This window comes from Magallana gigas, chromosome 2 (assembly GCF_963853765.1).
Source record: "Magallana gigas chromosome 2, xbMagGiga1.1, whole genome shotgun sequence".
Taxonomy (NCBI): domain Eukaryota; kingdom Metazoa; phylum Mollusca; class Bivalvia; order Ostreida; family Ostreidae; genus Magallana; species Magallana gigas.
Genome location: NC_088854.1, coordinates 44,304,896 through 44,317,860, shown reverse-complemented (window position 1 = coordinate 44,317,860; position 12,965 = coordinate 44,304,896). Strand labels below are relative to the sequence as shown.

Sequence of the window (12,965 nt, the reverse complement as noted above, 5' to 3'; positions counted from 1 at the left end):
ATTTTGAGTCTTACTAATGGAAACAAGAAAACATATTGACACTTTAAGCGTTTAATGGGCCGCAAAAAATATGATTGTTGTATGAAACGTCATTGGTTGTTTACATAAAAAACACACCACAAAGAAGAAAATAACGAGTTGGTTGTACTAATATTGATGATTTATTTTAATATATTTTCATCAACACGTTTTGAAGTTTAACATTTTACTATTATTATTAAGAATCGAGTTCGTTACTGTAAGCATGTCTAACGGTAATTGTATGACCATTGCCATATTATGAAGTAAAGGAGAACACATTGATTTGTACATTATTCAAATACAAATTCAAATCATCATTATTCTCTTGGATATAATGTATTTCAAACTATTTTTTATTTCTTGTTGCACTGTATCGAATTAAAACATAATGCATTAGACAATTTGGTGATTAATTATGGTCTAACAATTAGTATGAAAAACGTCAGTCAGCATGCGACTTAGTGGAAGATTGTATTTGCTGACAAGGTCGTTGTATCGACCATAGAACTTACGAAAAGGTGACTTCACACGAGACTGTTCATAGCCCTGTTTAATCAACTTTTTTTGCAAGTAGCTTGCCTAGCCTTAGAAACTGTTCATACGAAGAGCATGTCCTGGCGTATTAATTAACTGAGAGACATAAGCACCATATGCAGGTGGAGAAGGTAAATTGCTACATAAGTAAGGAAAGGTGACTATAGAAATCAAAGTACTCAAAGTACTGGAAAGCGCTAAGCCGAGAGAAAGGGTTAAAATATACCGTATGTTATGTAAATACATGTAAAGAATCATATTTGAATCGGGATTTGTTCGTTATTGTAAAAGTTCACGTACTCAGAATTCTGAAATAATATAGAATTTGGAAATACCTTGGTTATAGAATGCATAATTTTTTTCAATGATTAATGCATGCTGTCGTGTTACAGTGAAAACAGAATGCTGATGACTTAAAATAAAATCATAACCACAACATTCAATGTAATGCAATTAATGCAAGTGTTTCTTTATTTTTGAAGCATAAATTTTATCAAATTGACTGTAAATCAAAGTTTCCAATTTACAAATCTGTAGTAATTCTATAATGATATTGCTAGTTAGTTTTAAAGGGACTTGGATACGATTTAAGATCAAAAAATTTATTTTTATTTTTTAGGTATAAAATGGTTTACTGGTGCATTTTAAATGATTGACCAAGATATTGAATGTTTAAAGTCAAGTTACAAGCGAGATACAGAGGTAAGAATTGATTGTTATGTAAACAAAGCTCGAGTCTTATAGTTGTTTACAAAAAATGAAATGAGGAGAATAACCATTTTTTAGACAAAATGACTTGTAAAAAACAATTTAAACTAAATCAATATCTCCATAAATACTATTATCAACAAAGGAAAGTTACATTTGATTGAAACTTACACCAATACAACACATATGTAAAAAATGACAGTATTTGAGCTTTATTTACAAAACAAAAAATTATGCATATGAACTCTGTATCTTGCATATAACTTGATATTTGACCATACAATTTTGAGAGAACATTATAAACTTCTATATTTATCATTATAAACAATGAAAATGGAAAAATGATATTTGAAAATTTTCAGACAAATCGTGTCCAAGTCCCTTTAAACAGATTTTGCTAATGTTCAGCAGAGCTACACAGCATATGCTTCTTGTGAAGAAAATAAAGTAAAATAAGATTGTCGTAAGTAACAAAAATCAGACTATGAATAATATTTATTTATGTTTATTTGCTAATTTTCATCATCTCTGTTCTTACATATGACAACTTGCAAACCAAAAACATGACAAACACTAAAAAATACAGTGGCAAATTACGATACCAATTGCAAAAATAAAAAGCAATAAAGTTTTGACAAAAGTAACTAAAGATATTAATACTGATCGCATTAGAAATCTGCCTTGCAGGAAATGCCACTTATTCTTCTAAATTTTAGCTTCGGTATTCGAACAATATTTCCAGCCTTCTGCTTCATAACCCCATGTAAAGACCATTAATGTATTTATATTACCAGATGTTAGAATATTTTATATTATACAAAATGGAGTCGCTTCTATTCAGTTTAAGTATTAACTAGACAGTCTCTTCTGCGGTATATTTTAGGGTATATCATTGAATTTAATGAAGTCTCTAGCTCACATCTCACCGTACGTAAAAAAAAGCGTGTTTTAACAAGTTTAATATAAAGGGTGTTGTCATGGACGCCGATTCAGATGTCACAACATTATTTCAGCAGGTTCACGTCAAAACAGGGCTGAGGAAAAATAATTTCCGAATTTTCCTTCGAATTTGGGTCGTTTCCGCCTGCAGCAAGGGCTGACCTTTTATGTAATGAAAAAACGTGTGTAAGGTGTCTGACTATCCAAGTTTTGTAATAACGCAAGATCATTTGAATTTTTTATGCGTGTTGTTTTTGAGAGGAACATGAATGAAAAGTTCTTGACTAGCGGTCTTGTGCTTTTCAAGCACACGTTTAACTTCGATGTAACAAACTTTCACGCCTTGATGGATTCTCATGTGCTTTTGTTTTTTGTTTCAAAGATATCAAGAGGATTTTCTTAGAAGTTTGTTTTGAATTTATAACTTGTACCTAGATATGCGCATTTATGGTAAGGATATATAGTAAACTTCATGCGCAGATCTAGAGGGGGGTTAAGGGGGGTCCCTTGTAAAATTCAAATTTCTTTAAATTACATTATAAAATTACCAAAAATATGCCTCGGACCCCCCCCCCCCCCCCCCCCCGGCAAACTCAAATAACCATCGGACCCCCCCCCCCCCCGGATTTTTGTTTCTGGATCCGCGCATGAAATTTTTAAATACTGTAGTGACACCTGCAATACATACGAGCTCTGTCGATTGGATGGAAAACTGTTAAATCATAACTAAAATCATAGTTTCTTACGATGAAGCGTCGTATACGCAATTTAAATGAGGTATCACTTTATAACGATTATTACATATATTTATGTAGCTCAACAGTTACACTTTTTATGAATTAAATTCAAATTATTTGTGTTGGATTATCAAAAAATTGCATATCAATGCAAATTGATAGAAAATAATTTCTGAAATATTGCATACAGAAAACGAAGCCTAAAATAAAATTGATAAAAAAAAACACAGCACAAATTATCGTGTGAAATATTTTGTATAAAATTTCTGCATTTTTATATAAAACATGGTGTTTATAACTATAACATATTACATGTAGCTCGACATATTATGCGTAAACGAGGGTCTATTGCTCCATGTTGATAATGAATTTTAATCAAATCACCGGTAGCAAATAACACTCAGGTGATTGCATCGGAAAGGGATAAGGCTAGATGTTTTTACAATTATAAACACTTTTAATGAGATATGGAAAGCAATTTAGTGTCTTCTGACACTTAAATTGTTCCGTCCGGATAGAAGTAGCAATAATAATATATAGTTTATATAAAGAAACGTTTGGTCCGGCGGTTTCAACTTTGAGACTTTACCGATTAAAAACACTCAAAACCTATTCATATCACAAAGTTATTCCAATTATTACTTAGCACCTAATACACAACTCAATGCATATAAAACCCATTTTTTTCAAAATTCTAATTGGAAAAAAATCATCATCATGAATGTGATATCTTTTGAAGCACCCATATCCGATATATAATAATAATATTCATAAAATGAAATTTATTGCCAATTTAATAATGATAGTGATTGAACAAATGTATCTGCATGCAGGATAACTTGAAGATATTAAGTTTTCCCTACTGCATAGTTATGAGTTCTCCCTGGTACGACTTCTCCAGGGTACGATTTCTCTAGCATACGCCAGTAGGTGGCGGTATTTCGGAAATGCGAAAACGAAAGTGGAGGTAGGATTAGAAATCTGGCGACAAAAAAGCGCTGCAGCTATGCTTATGAAGTCAATGTTTATCATTAAGTTTTGTTGTTGGATTACCATCAATGTTCTTCTCCAGTAATATATCTAAATATGAAACAGATGACGCAGACTCTGTGGTATCTTTTATTTCAAGTTCACTGGAATATATTGGCAAGTTTGCTTCAAAAGAATACAAAAAATAGTTCTGCTAACAATGGGGCACAATTGGTACCCATGGAAATTCCAACAGATTGTTGAAGGACTTGATTTCCAAAAACTACACTCAATCATCTTTTAATGTCAACTTCAGAGTACTTGTTTGTGCAATCAGAATGGTTTTTAAAAAAATAATTTTTTAGATTTCCAATGACAAGGTAAAAATGGAATTTTCAAATTTTCAAGATTTTATTGTTTTTGTAGATACCAAAAAATATAAGAATGAACGCTATAAAATAAAGTCGAAACTTTATGCATAGAAATTTATAGGAGACATTCTCTGCATATAATATTTTGGTTCAAATATTAACGTTGAAATATTACAGTTGCATAAATTTTGCGATAGGAGCATGATTTTCTGAAAAACACCGACATTACTTGAATAGAACAGTATAATTTGTAGAATTTTTCAAGTTTTTTATTATTATTTTTAAATGATCCCATGATACTCTGTATTAATTTGCTTTTCATGATATATTTGTAAAACTGATCATGAAATGGGTAAATATTATATACTAATACATTTAATAATTCAGTTCCAAGTCGAGTTAGTTTATTTCAACAAAACGTATCTTTCCAGATAGCTGTTTTCTTTTAAAGCACTGCAATACTAAAAATTTTACATGTATATATGAAAAGAATTATTTCAGATATCATTAAATAAATAAAACGGAAAAGGAAGGGTATAAGTCAACATATATCTAATTGAGATGGGGCCATATTTGACGGTCGGTAGTCCTATCTTCTTGGAGGACAAGGATCGTTGCAAGGCAATCCTTGCAAGCATCCCATGCCTTCCACATAGCGGGTCCCGGGAGCGCAGCACGATCCAACACTGTAACTGTTCATGCAGATCCAATACGCGCGGCAACCGGACCCGTCCATTCCGTAGGTGAATTCATTGTGAGCGCTCAAGCACGGATCTGAATCAAAGTGATACTTTTAAAACATGTAAGACTTCTCTAACACTTGTTTTTACCTTTCAAGCAACATATAACTTACCTATATCACAACGAATATTTGAGGATGTTGCACACGTTTGTTCATCCTGTTTCCAGAATTGCCCAAACGGGCATTGCCTCACGGTTCCTTGGATGTTTCCATTATTACCCCAGCATTGCACGTATTTGCTACAGTCTCCTGGGAAAATGGCGTACCACATTTCCCTGCCATTAAGAACTGCTGCACACAAATCTATGTCAATTACAAAGAAATTGGAAGTCAAGACAAAGGTTTTTAGTTAAAAACATGTCTAGATCCGCTGTGAAACGTTTATTTCTTTATTTTTTGACCCTACACAGACGTTTCGACTTAAAGTAAGCTCAGATGATTAATGATCTGTCAGTCATGGTTTCGAAATCAACATTTTTCATTTTTGAATTTAGATATTTTATCTTAAAACGTACTTTAAAATGTATTTAATGACTAACAACTATAAAAGTTAAATAGCAAAAAACGATTGTTCTATTTTAGATAAGATGATATATTTTCATCCAAATGGCCGGTCTCAATACAAGACTGATGTCACAAAAAGTTAACAACAATAATCTCCCGTTGTTATTATTTCAAATTTGAAAAAAAAATTAACGAAAACAATTTTTTTCCAGCACCTTCCGCTACGTCATCCGATCCGAGAAAGTTCAAGTTATTCGTGTGAGGGTGTAGACCTACGTGATCCCCAATTGCGCTGCCGTAAACGTAGACGAAGGCTCCGTAATGTTGAGCGCGGGGACTGGCGTACATGTTGTTAACCCTGGTACTGGGGAAACGGTTATTGTCGGCCCAACTCTGGTCATCCATAGACTGCGAGCCTTGAATTATAACTAAGATTTAGAAAAAAATGAGCAGATGTGCAAATTAACCCAGTATAATCTATTTTTTTGTCATTTACAATTTTTGTATAAAAGAAGAATTAGAAATAGTATTGAGATAGAAACTTGTTGTAATGTAACATAAGCAATTTAGTATGTTTTTCACATTTTACTATTTCTTGCGACCGGTGCATCGTTTTAACACAATGAACCCAACTTTTAACAATTTGGTATCTGCAACATTTGAGAAAGCTTGCGAAGTATTTTCATGAATTGTAGTATTTTAGTTTTCACAATTAGAAATAGAGGAAAAAAGTTTAAATATCTTTTTCTCAAGAACTACCATGCTACAATTTATGAGATTACTATGCAAGCATGAAGTATTGGTTCGGGTTTCAATGATTTAGAATCTTCATAATTTTATGCTGCTTGAAGAGTAATCTCACACATTTCATTTAAGTAGTTTCTAAGGAGAAGATTTTAAATTATTTTGCAATGATGCAATACCGGAGATGTGTACAGTTATTCTATAAAAAAGGATCCATTGAACAGATCAAAATTACTTGCACGAAAAAGGGAAAACAATTATAGCTAAATGTAACGAAACTATTTTGGTTAACACACAACACGTGAATTTTATAGAAATAGATAGTGAATTTACTCCAAATAAATATCAGTTAATTTACAAAATCCATTATTTTTACATAAATATATCAATACAAAATTTAAACAAGGTGGCGGTATTTCGGAAATGCGAAAACGAAAGTGGAGGAAGGATTAGAAATCTGGCGACAAAAAGGCGCTGCAGCTATGCTTAGCGCTTTAAAGTTCTCCCTGGTACGACTTCTCCAGGGTACGATTTCTCTAGCATACGCCAGTAGGTGGCGGTATTTCGGAAATGCGAAAACGAAAGTGGAGGAAGGATTAGAAACACCCCTGCGAATGTTATTGTCATTCAAATTTTAGACCACGTGGTTTTATTTGACCCTTTCAGTTTCGCAGTTAAAATCGTACCTCGTGTTTAAAGTCTATTTCATAGTATCTAGGTTCTTATAGTCAAATATAAAATCTAGAGGTTTATTGATTTTAAACTTTATCTTCATTAATTGGTGAATAAAATGTGTTCTAGAAATAAATGTGACTATGCAAAAATTAGTTTTTGTCTGCTGTTGCAACAACTAACATGCATAAAAGAGATCCCTCCTGAGGATTAATTTTTGATCCGCGCCTGACCTAGTAATAACATCAATAGTAAAACAGACTATACCATTTTATGCAGAATGTTCCTTGAAAATGGCTCGATATACTAAGTTTTAATGCAAAACAGACACCCATTATTTTTTTTAAAACATGGTATTGCGCACCACAAGCATCAAACATGGCTATGATTTTATTAAGCAACCCAATGTTTATATTTTCAACCACTCTACACGTGTTTGAACACGAACGATAACTCTGTTCTGAATATTATCGTTTAATATAAATAACTGCTAGATGATAAAATAAGACATACATCTTGAAAGCTTTTCCCGTTTTAACATAAATCAAAGTAGGATATGATATGAAAAACGACCAGTACTTACGTATTTTGAGAATATTATCCGAACACTTATACTTCCGCTCGAAATTTCACAGGAACTGAACAAATATCGGTGAAGTCTCGTGAACTTTCATTCGAGCACCTCAGGATTTATTACTTACTTAGCAACGATAAAGGAAACATTCCGAACACATTCGCAGGGGTGAGAAACCTGGCGACAAAAAAGCGCTGCAGCTATGCTTAGCGCTTTAAAAATGAAGTCAATGGGTTTATCATTAAGTTTTGTTGTTGGGTTACCATCAATGTTCTTCTCCAGTAATATAATTATCTAAATATGAAACAGATGACGCAGACTCTGTGGTATCTTTTATTTCAAGTTCACTGGCATATATCGAGTCGACGTAAAAGTGGAAATAACAATTGTTAATTGGTAACACGTCGTCGATATACCTGAATGTCGAGTTGAAGGCCACAGCGAGTAATTTATTTTTTTCACGTTCAAGTTTGCTTCAAAAGAATACAAAAAATAGTTCTGCTAACAATGGGGCACAATTGATACCCATGGAAATTCCAACAGATTGTTGAAGGACTTGATTTCCAAAAACTACACTCAATCATCTTTTAATGTCAACTTCAGAGTACTTGTTTGTGCAATCAGAATGGCTTTAAAAAAATTAATTTTTCAGATTTCCAATGACAAGGTAAAAATGGAATTTTCAAATTTTCAAGATTTTATTGTTTTTGTAGATACCAAAAAATATAAGAATGAACGCTATAAAATAAAGTCGAAACTTTATGCATAGCAATTTATAGGAGAAATTCTCTGCATATAATATTTTGGTTCAAATATTAACGTTGAAATATTACAGTTGCATAAATTTTGCGATAGGAGCATGATTTTCTGAAAAACACCGACATTACTTGAATAGAACATTATAATTTGTAGAATTTTTCAAGTTTTTTATTATTATTTTTAAATGATCCCATGATACTCTGTATTAATTTGCTTTTCATGATATATTTGTAAAACTGATCATGAAATGGGTAAATATTATATACTAATACATTTAATAATTCAGTTCCAAGTCGAGTTAGTTTATTTCAACAAAACGTATCTTTCCAGATAGCTGTTTTCTTTTAAAGCACTGCAATACTAAAAATTTTACATGTATATATGAAAAGAATTATTTTAGATATCATTAAATAAATAAAACGGAAAAGGAAGGGTATAAGTCAACATATATCTAATTGAGATGGGGCCATATTTGACGGTCGGTAGTCCTATCTTCTTGGAGGACAAGGATCGTTGCAAGGCAATCCTTGCAAGCATCCCATGCCTTCCACATAGCGGGTCCCGGGAGCGCAGCACGATCCAACACTGTAACTGTTCATGCAGATCCAATACGCGCGGCAACCGGACCCGTCCATTCCGTAGGTGAATTCATTGTGAGCGCTCAAGCACGGATCTGAATCAAAGTGATACTTTTAAAACATGTAAGACTTCTCTAACACTTGTTTTTACCTTTCAAGCAACATATAACTTACCTATATCACAACGAATATTTGAGGATGTTGCACACGTTTGTTCATCCTGTTTCCAGAATTGCCCAAACGGGCATTGCCTCACGGTTCCTTGGATGTTTCCATTATTACCCCAGCATTGCACGTATTTGCTACAGTCTCCTGGGAAAATGGCGTACCACATTTCCCTGCCATTAAGAACTGCTGCACACAAATCTATGTCAATTACAAAGAAATTGGAAGTCAAGACAAAGGTTTTTAGTTAAAAACATGTCTAGATCCGCTGTGAAACGTTTATTTCTTTATTTTTTGACCCTACACAAACGTTTCGACTTAAAGTAAGCTCAGATGATTAATGATCTGTCAGTCATGGTTTCGAAATCAACATTTTTCATTTTTGAATTTAGATATTTTATCTTAAAACGTACTTTAAAATGTATTTAATGACTAACAACTATAAAAGTTAAATAGCAAAAAACGATTGTTCTATTTTAGATAAGATGATATATTTTCATCCAAATGGCCGGTCTCAATACAAGACTGATGTCACAAAAAGTTAACAACAATAATCTCCCGTTGTTTTTATTTCAAATTTGAACAAAAAATTAAAGAAAACAATTTTTTTCCCAGCACCTTCCGCTACGTCATCCGATCCGAGAGAGTTCAAGTTATTCGTGTAAGGGTGTAGACCCACGTGATCCCCAATTGCGCTGCCGTAAACGTAGACGAAGGCTCCGTAATGTTGAGCGCGGGGACTGGCGTACATGTTGTTAACCCTGGTACCGGGGAAACGGTTATTGTCGGCCCAACTCTGGTCATCCATAGACTGCGAGCCTTGAATCATAACTAAGATTTAGAAAAAAATGAGCAGATGTGCAAATTAACCCAGTATAATCTTATTTTTTGTCATTTACAGTTTTTGTATAAAAGAAGAATTAGAAATAGTATTGAGATAGAAACTTGTTGTAATGTAACATAAGCAATTTAGTATGTTTTTCACATTTTACTATTTCTTGCGACCGGTGCGTCGTTTTAACACAATGAACCCAACTTTTAACAATTTGGTATCTGCAACATTTGAGAAAGCTTGCGAAGTATTTTCATGAATTGTAGTATTTTAGTTTTCACAATTAGAAATAGAGGAAAAAAGTTTAAATATCTTTTTCTCAAGAACTACCATGCTACAATTTATGAGATTACACGAAGCATGAAGTATTGGTTCGGGTTTCAATGATTTAGAATCTTCATAATTTTATGATGCTTGAATAGTAATCTCACACATTGCATCTAAGTAGTTTCTAAGGAGAAGATTTTAAATTATTTTGCAATGATGCAATACCGGAGTTGTGTGCAGTTATTCTATAAAAAAGGATCCATTGAACAGATCAAAATTACTTGCACGAAAAAGGGAAAACAATTATAGCTAAATGTAACGAAACTATTTTGGTTAACACACAACACGTGAATTTTATAGAAATAGATAGTGGAATTAACTCCAAATAAATATCAGTTAATTTACAAAATCCATTATTTTTACATAAATATATCAATACAAAATTTAAACAACCTCACTCTAACAGTTGGTAGTTTTTTAATACGTATTCTAAAAATGGAATACTAGTATTTCAAAGAAATTTAGTGGGTATATTCACATTTACCTTGGAAAATCACAAATATTCCTTGTAATAAAATGCATATCGCAGCGTTAAAAAACGACATTTTAGTCGGGATTTGAGCAATGTTCATCGGTTAATGATAGGTTGTTACTTGATCAAGTTTTGCAAGATCTACAACCAATCATTCAACGCTGTGCGTCAAAAATTTTGTTTCCAGTAAGATCCTTTGTCATTCAGAGGACAGTAACTCCCTTTTTTCTCACACATAAAACGTCATTATTTTAAATACACAATATATTGTCACCAAGCATAATTTTGCACTTAATCTCGAAATTTTTTTCCAAAAAGAGAAGAGATAATTAATCTATCTCTTTTTTAAAATTTAGCTTTGATTAAAATTCAAACGCCTAGCTCTAAATATATTTAGCTTTTTATGGATTTTATGATAGGAATTGGTATATCAAATAAAAAAATTTATTTCTGAAAATAGCGCTTGCTGGCACTCGTTTAAAATGCACTTTCTGCATGAAATATTATCATAGTTTTTTTTAATTATGAACATACAAAGAAATTATTCATTTTATGAAACTAATACTCGCCACGTCCCTTAATCCCTCCTTATTTCTAATCTATTTTTTTTCACAGAAAGAATGATGATTATTGCAATATGCGTTGTTAAGAAAAATACTTATCAACCAACTTCCTGATATAAATATAGTTTTGAAATATTTATAAATCAGCTTAAATGTTGAAACGTATACAATTGGTATTATACCAAGAAATTGGTATTTTGTGTATCGAGAAAATCTGATTAAAGACATTATTTTGAACTTTACCAAGAAAACTGTACATAAGTTTATGACAAACAATATACAAACTCACTAGAAGAAAAGTGAAAGTATATTGAGGTTGTCAAGAAGATGTTTAACATTAAGCAATAATCGTGCATTTAAGACTTTAGTAAATTACATAACGCTGCTGTAAAAATATTCCTTTTCATTAATTATATAATGTTATAAAAATATAAATTAATACGCAGTTCATAAAAAAACAATAACATTGCAAAATATAATCCTGATTCATATGGTTTCATTGATAATTAAATTTTACTCGACAAAAACACAATTTTTGCTGTTATCCTAATTAAATATGTACCAAAAAGAGGCCGGCTTTCATTTCTCTTATTTTAATTGATCAAAACCGTATTTGCCGTAACATAAATGATCTACACCGTATAGAAAATTCTTTTAATTAACTGACATAATAAATAATGTTACTTGCAGGAAGAAAGGATACTAGCATAATTATCCAAGAGAGCTAACTCTTGATACATTGTACTTCATTTGCTCAACTATACACAACCATTCATATTTTAATCCATAGACATTATTTTTTATTTCTCCTTATACTCCTTTTATATTTTATTGCTATCCGTTTTCGTCCGTCGTCGTGCGTTAACAATTTGAAATTTTTAACTTCTTCTTAAAAACTACAAGGCTGATTGTTACCATTTTTGGTGTGAGGCACCTCTATGGTAAGAGGAATCTAAATTGTGAAATTCATGGCTCTACCACCCCCGGGGCGCCACACATGTGGGGCCAAATATGCCAAAAAAAAGAAGCAAAATTTTCAAAAATCTTCTCTACTCCCACACATATAAGGAAAAAACTGGTTGCATAGTTATGATGTCCATGAAGCCCTCTACCAAAATTGTGAGATTCATGTTTTAAATTTTTGAAAATCTACTTCTCTACTACCATATATATATGTTAAAAACTAAATGCATGATTATGATGTCCATGAGGCCCTCAACCAAAATTGTGAAATTCATGACCCCTGTGTCAGGGGTTCAGGCTCTAGGGTGGGGCCAATATCGCCATATAGTAAAAATGTATTAAATCTTACAAAATCTTCTTCCCTGCTCCCATATATATTTGTTAAAAACTAAACGCATGATTATGGTGTCCATGAGGTGTCCTGTGAAATTCATGAACCCTGGGTCAGGGGTTCAGGCTCTAGGGTTGGGCCAATATGGCCATATAGTAAAAATGTATTTATTTAAATCTTAGAAAATCTACTTCTCTACTCCCATATACATTTGTTAAAAAATAAATGCCTTGTTATAATGTCCATGAAGCCCTCTACCAAAATTGTGAAATTCATGACCCCTTTGTTAGGGGTTCATGCTCTAGGATGGGGCCAATATGGCCATAGCCTATAGTTAAAATGTTTTAAATCTTAAAAAATCTTCTTCTCTACTTCCACACATGTGGGCAAAAAACTGAATACATGGTTATGATGTCCACTAGCTCCTCTACCTAAATTGTGAAATTCATGGCCCCTGGGT

General features: G+C 32.5%; 2 long non-coding RNA genes across 2 annotated transcripts; both read right to left on the bottom strand.

Annotated features, from left to right (window-relative positions):
• Nucleotides 1-4,805: 4,805 nt before the first annotated feature.
• LOC136272406 (uncharacterized) lies at nucleotides 4,806-5,894 on the bottom strand. Its single transcript, XR_010710405.1, has 3 exons — nucleotides 5,741-5,894; nucleotides 5,133-5,324; nucleotides 4,806-5,053 (listed from the first exon to the last, which is right to left on the bottom strand). It is a non-coding gene; the product is annotated as an uncharacterized lncRNA (long non-coding RNA).
• A 2,643-nt stretch (nucleotides 5,895-8,537) lies between these two features.
• Nucleotides 8,538-10,001, bottom strand: LOC117681346 (uncharacterized). Its single transcript, XR_010710412.1, has 3 exons — nucleotides 9,636-10,001; nucleotides 9,027-9,218; nucleotides 8,538-8,947 (listed from the first exon to the last, which is right to left on the bottom strand). It is a non-coding gene; the product is annotated as an uncharacterized lncRNA (long non-coding RNA).
• Between the last annotated feature and the right edge of the window lie 2,964 nt (nucleotides 10,002-12,965).